The sequence below is a fragment of the Triticum dicoccoides genome, chromosome 7B (genome assembly GCF_002162155.2).
Source record: "Triticum dicoccoides isolate Atlit2015 ecotype Zavitan chromosome 7B, WEW_v2.0, whole genome shotgun sequence".
Lineage (NCBI taxonomy): Eukaryota > Viridiplantae > Streptophyta > Magnoliopsida > Poales > Poaceae > Triticum > Triticum dicoccoides.
Genome location: NC_041393.1, coordinates 667004626 through 667010930, shown reverse-complemented (window position 1 = coordinate 667010930; position 6305 = coordinate 667004626).

Here is a 6305-nt window from a genome sequence, read left to right as displayed (position 1 = left end):
ATAAGTTAGCAGCAGCGCTTTTTATCTAAACCCATGCTACTGCTAAGTGTAACACACCACAATATCTGATCACTAAATATTAGCAGTGCTTGTCGCCCAACCAGCGCTATTGTTAGTTTTGGATCTATAACGCCTGTTGATATAAGCGCGCTACTGCTATTTTTTCTATCTATAAAATTTTACTAGTAGCCTGTTATTTTAGCCCGCGCTATAGGTAGTGCACCACCAGCCGTAGATATTTTGCAAGCTGCCATAGCAGCAGTGCGAATAGGAGACTCGCGCTACTGCTATGCCCACCAGCCACCTAGCACCTTTCCCCTCCTTCCTTCCCCTTTCTTCACTACTAGGAAAAGGCCTACTAATGGCGCACCGGTTTTGCCTACTAATGGCGCACTACCGGTGCGCCATTAGTAGCACGCCACTAGAATTTTTTACTAATGGCGCACTACTGGTGCGCCATTAGTATTTGGTATACTAATGGCGCACCAAGCAGTGCGCCATTAGTATGTAACTCCATGCGCCATTAGTATGGCTCCCTGGGGCCATATGTAACCATGTGCTTTGTCATACTAATGGCGCACTCTTCCTTGATGCGCCATTTATATCCTTTGGCATACTAATGGCGCACTCTGCCTTAATGCGCCATTAGTATGAATATTTGTTTTTTGTTTTTTGCTTTTATGATTTTTGCACAGGTTACAAAATATATTATTGGACAGAATATAGACAGCAGCACACAGCAATAGCAGATTCATCGAATACAATAGAAGATTAGTCTCCGGATACAATTCATCATATTAGTCTCCGAATTCAAAAGACCGAACAAAGATAAAACATTACAAGTCTCAAGACCGCGAGTATCGAGTTTGTCTTCACATTACAAGTCGATATTGATCATCTAAACTACCATCACATAAAAGAGAGCTGCGGTCATCACGATGAGCATCATCGCGATCAAACTGGTCTTCATCCGGTTCCTCCAACGCTCCCTCCTCTCTCCCTCTAGATAGCGGGCGTATCTAGATTCGGCCTTCGCCCTAGTGGTGTACCCTTTGTAACTGTTACCGCTGAAATGGCGAACCTGTCTCCAACACTCCTCCCAATCGCCGTAGACTCCGGGAACCTTACCCTTGTACACGACATACGACGACATCTCTATGCACAAGCCAAACAACAGTCAACAGACAATACATAAGCAATATGTAAGTATGCAACAAAACGATCGGAAGAGAAAAGCAAGACATTAATAGCACGATTCATGATCCTACTAATATATAGCATCGATTACATCTAAGTTGAATGACTATCCAAACCAAAGAGACATACGAATTCATTAAAGTTTAATTACAACATGAGCTAATCAATGTTTCAGAACTACACATCACTACTTTCGACTCGACTCATCGGACAGGAGCGTGGATGAAGCCGTCGTCTGTCGTGATGGTCATGAAATCGCGGTCGTTGTCACCCTGCATTTGTAGCGTTCCATCTATCTCATTGTTGGACGGTTGATATCTGAGGTAGAACTGCCCCGAGGTATGAAGGACATCTTGATGAATGATGTCCGCAAACTCCGACTGGATGCAAAAGAATTCTTGTCTGAGGTCCATGTCCTGGGTTGCCGACAACCTCGCGGCCCAATCTTTGAGACTATCTAGTAGCAGAAGGTGATGATGGTCCCTTACGATCGCCCGCATGTGATGGAGGGCGTAGTAGGCATCCTTCTGACCTCCAGGCGGCTGCTTGACGCGGCAGAAATTCGTATTGTGTGAGAAGGTGTGCTTGCCGTACTTACGAACTGCCCTGGTGAAGGTGCCTTCAGATTTGGCGTAGCCGGGGAGAACATCATCAAGAACTTTCTTGACATTTGTGTAGTGTATCTTGGAGTTACGGTTCGGGTCAAAATATGTGGCCATGGAATATTTCGGGCTTAAGAGGATGAGTGTGCAATGTGTGTCACTGCACAGAACACGGAATGTTAGAAAAAAAAGAACAATCGAAATCTAAGAAATCATATGTTACGGGGCGGTTAAGGGATGACTTACTCGGGAAAGTAAGCCACAAGGAAGTTATCCTTATCTGGGTTTGCCAGAATGACGCCTTCGAGGTGTGAACTCGCAACTTAGCGGTCCCCAGCGCTGCTCAAGTGCTTGACACACATGTAGAAGGGGTCGACTATCACGATGTCCGGGGTCTTGTCTCTAATGATTCGCATCTCCATACTCAGCGAAAACAGCCGAACGAAGGTGTAGTGCAACGGATGAAGGTTAAACATAGCAAAGATGTCATCAAACCGCAGGACGATCGTACCCCCGATGTCGCCATCCACAAAGCCCTTGCCCTCTGGCACCTTGGCCACGAAAACCGGGTATGCCACATCATTCTCTCTGAGACGCCGCTTCTCCAAAGAAAGAACACTGTCGTGCAGACTCCGCATAGCACCGGTTGCAGCATTCAGCATATTTGGCGGTAGCATCGCCCTATCCGCCACATGCACCCTCCTCGAGATATCCTTAGGTGAAGGTGGCCCGTCCTGAGCACGAATCGAACTCGGTGCCGGCTGGATCGCACCGGCGCCCTTGTTAGTCTTTCGCTTCCGTCCCTTCTTCTTGATCTCCTGTAATGGGACCGAGTTCTGCTTACAGACCGCCTTCTTGAGTGTGTTGGGGCTGATAATATTTCGCACCTCAGCTATCTGAGGCTCGGTGAAGGCGGGAGATGGAGGCGTGTCCTGAGAACTGAATGCCAGACGACGCCTGTTGCAATTGGATTTCTCCGCTGTACGAGCTAGATCACGGTCGTCTTGGTTGGGTTCTAGAGAAAGAGGCCCGCAGAACTCGTCAGCGTACCCATGTTCGGCAAAGTACTTATCAACTTTGGTAAATGTACCGTCGTCGTTGTCGTCGCTGTCCGGATCCTATGCCATAGGGCTGTCCGGATCCTGTGCCATAGGGATGTCCGGCAGGTCCGGTAGCGTTGCGGCGTTCTTGCCATGGCTTGGCACCGGCACGACTAGCGGTCTTGTCTGTGGGGTGGTGTCCCCCGCCCCCAAATGAATCTGTCTCTTCGGCCAAAGCAGGGGCCAGTTTACGCAGGCGCTGAGGGTCATCTCATCTTCTTCATCAGCCCCAGCGGGTCGAATCGGAGGTAACAGCTCGTCGCAGCCTGGCAGCACCCGAACCACTTCAACCCTATACACTGTGGGTGCCATCGGATTACCGTGGAACATGCGGTTGCCCGGTTGAACGATTCTGCCCTTGGTGACATCGACCAACTCAGCGCCCACGAAGTGCAAAAGAGTGCAAGGAACGTCGGCGGTGCCCTGCGAAAACATGTATAGGGCGTCGGGGATGCCCAGTCAAAGGCAAGGAGATGAAGTCATCGGACGAGAGGCTTAGTTACCGTGATGTCGTCGAGCTCGGCTAATGTCGAGGCACCACCAACGGCGGGCGTGCAACTGACGGAGGGGGCGCTTGCTGTCGAGGTGCCGGCCGGTGTACACCCGGGTGCATTAAGCGCCAATGCTCGTGCCGGCGCCGGAGACACGAATACCGCCTCCGCCGGAGACACCAATGGCGCCGCCGACGGAGACACCAATGGCGCCGCCTGCACGCTGTGCGAGTTGCTGGCCGTGAAGCTGGGAACCGGGGGAGGCCCCTGTTGGCCGCCCGCAATCCACGTCGTCAGCCCATGAACCAACGTAGGCACCATGGCGTTGAGCTTCGTTCCCATTTGTTGTTCCACTTCCTCTTGGACAAGCTCCGGAATCTGCGCCACTTGTGCCTTGAGTTCTTCAACCTCACGCGTCTGGCTTTCCGAGCTGGTATTTTTCTCCTTCCGCACACCAGCGGTATAGTATGACCCCCATTTTGTGGACAAGCCTTTGCCGGCCACACGACCAGCTGACGTCGGCTTAGTGAGCTTATCCTTATTTTTCATTACGTTCAACGCCCTATTTAAAGGGGTGTCGAAAGGGGAGCTCTGAGACGACCCCGCGCTACTGCTTTCAGTGTCCTGCGAAAGGAACGTGAACCATTTAGAAATATTGGGGATTAATTAGAGTGCAACCATATGGAGCTAATTACGTGAGGGTGTATTCCTTACCAGAACAAGCTCAAGTGCCATGGTCTTCGGATCCGTGGTAAGCTCCTTTGTTATCGGGTCCTCCTTGTACCGGTCCCTGACATAGTTCCTGGTCTGCTTGTTACCGCTGTATTTCTCAAAGCGGGGCAGTAGGCCTTGCTCGGCACGCTCCACGTCCTCCTTGTCCCATATAGGCTCCGCCACTCTGTAACCGCTGGGACCGAGTTTGTGTTCCCCTAAGTTCAACTCCCGCATTTCTTTCCCCCACTGGCTTGATTCGGAGGTTGCACTGCTCTCACACTTGATGTTGTAATCCTTGTACTCATCTTCGCTCATCAAAGGATATTTCGCCTTGATCTTCTCATAACTATCACCTTTATCAATCATTCTCTTCACCGCGCTTCTCCAAGTAGACAGGGCCGTGCTCATCTTCGTGAGGGCAGCACTGTTCACTTTATTCCCTGAGAGGCGTATGTTTTCAAATTCGGCGGGGAACTTGTATCGTTCGTGAAGCTTCGTGAAGAGGAGGTTGCGCAAATTCCCTCGGTCCTTATGCCTAAGGTTCTCGGTGTTGATCAAGACGGTGCTCCGGAGAATGCACCCGAGCTGAACCGAGTACCCCTTGACTATATGTTTGGGCTTCGTTGGATTCCCGTCGGAGTCCACTTGAGTGAATTCCTCCTTGAGGGTGCGGAGCGCATTCGGGCGCCGGTCCTTCCTTTGCTTCTTCGGTTGGCTGCCATCTGTGTGTGCGCCGCCATCATCAGTGGTGGCATCCTCGGCGGCACCATCAGTGGTGTCATCCCCGACGCCACTAGGGGTTGTGTAATCAGGATCGGTGTCTTCTGCGGCGTCCTCATAGCGGTGAGGTTGTTCCTCCATCTCCTGGGATAGCTCCCAGAATTGCTTGCCGCCCGAACCACCGGCCTCATCGTTGTGGGCCATGTTTCGCTCTAAATAGGAAAAAAGTTTGGTCAAAAAGTTGGTTATTGTCAAGGAACAAGATCATGGTCTCATCATTTAGGGTTTGTCGACACCGAGGCACCCTAAAAGCCTAAGCTTTCATTATTTAGGGTTTGTCGACACCGAGGCACCCTAAAAGCCTAACCATACATCATTTAGGTTCTCATCGACACCGGGGCATCCGTGGCAGCCAAGTTAAGTTTTCATCATTTAGGGTTTATCGATGCCGAGGCACCCTAGGTTGGGCCTAATCACTTGGCACTAGTCACTTGGCTCTATTGCCACCTATGTTGGGTTTATCATCTAGGGTTTATCGATGCTAAGGAGAATTCTAAGTTGGGCCTAATCACTTGGCTCTATTGCCACCTATGGTTTAATGCAGCAAGAATGGCAGGGCAGTTGATCCTACTTAACTAAGTACTAAGATACCCCGGCCCATGCATTAGTCGCAAGTACCCCATATGTCCTATTTTTAGCAAAGTCATGCTAAAATTCACGGAAAATTTTAGCATGACCTTTGCTGAAAATAGGACATATGGAGTACCCGAATTTGCCGGAACGGAAGTTAATCGACATTCCGGCAAACTCAAGGGCCTCTCGGGGTACCTGCAAATTCATCACGACACAATTGTCGGAGATAAAACCCAGCAAACTAGCAAGATGATCATCATCTTTGCAAGACAGTAGCTCAAGTTTTTGACAATAGCCTCTGAAGAAAACAGCATTGCAACATTCAAGTTCAGACATACACACTGAACATTTGACCAGTACCTCTGAAGAAAAATATACGCTGACTATTGGACACAAAGAAAACAGCTATTGTAAACATTAAGTCATGGTAATGTGCGCTGAAGCAATTACAGTATAGGAACAACAACACAACAGTAGCAAATAAAAGTCCTCAGTAAGTATAAGAGAAGTGTACTAGAGTTGTAAACAGACTTAAAAAACCCACATGATGTTATAACTGTATACACTGAACATGATGATACCAAATGGGAAGGAAAATTGTATCACTCTAGATTAGTGTAGCCACTATCTAACAAAACCAGAATGTTAACAAAATTACACCATGATGATACCAAATTATTGTAGCAGTACAATGAGGAGATACAGCAAACCAGAACCTCCTAGGTTTCTGCCATTTTATTTTTCCCACCGTATATGTTTTTTGATTCATGTCATGGTACTTACTTCAAACTGAGTTCTGAACTACCACTTATAGTGCACCAAACCGTGCAAGTACCCACGAATGAATG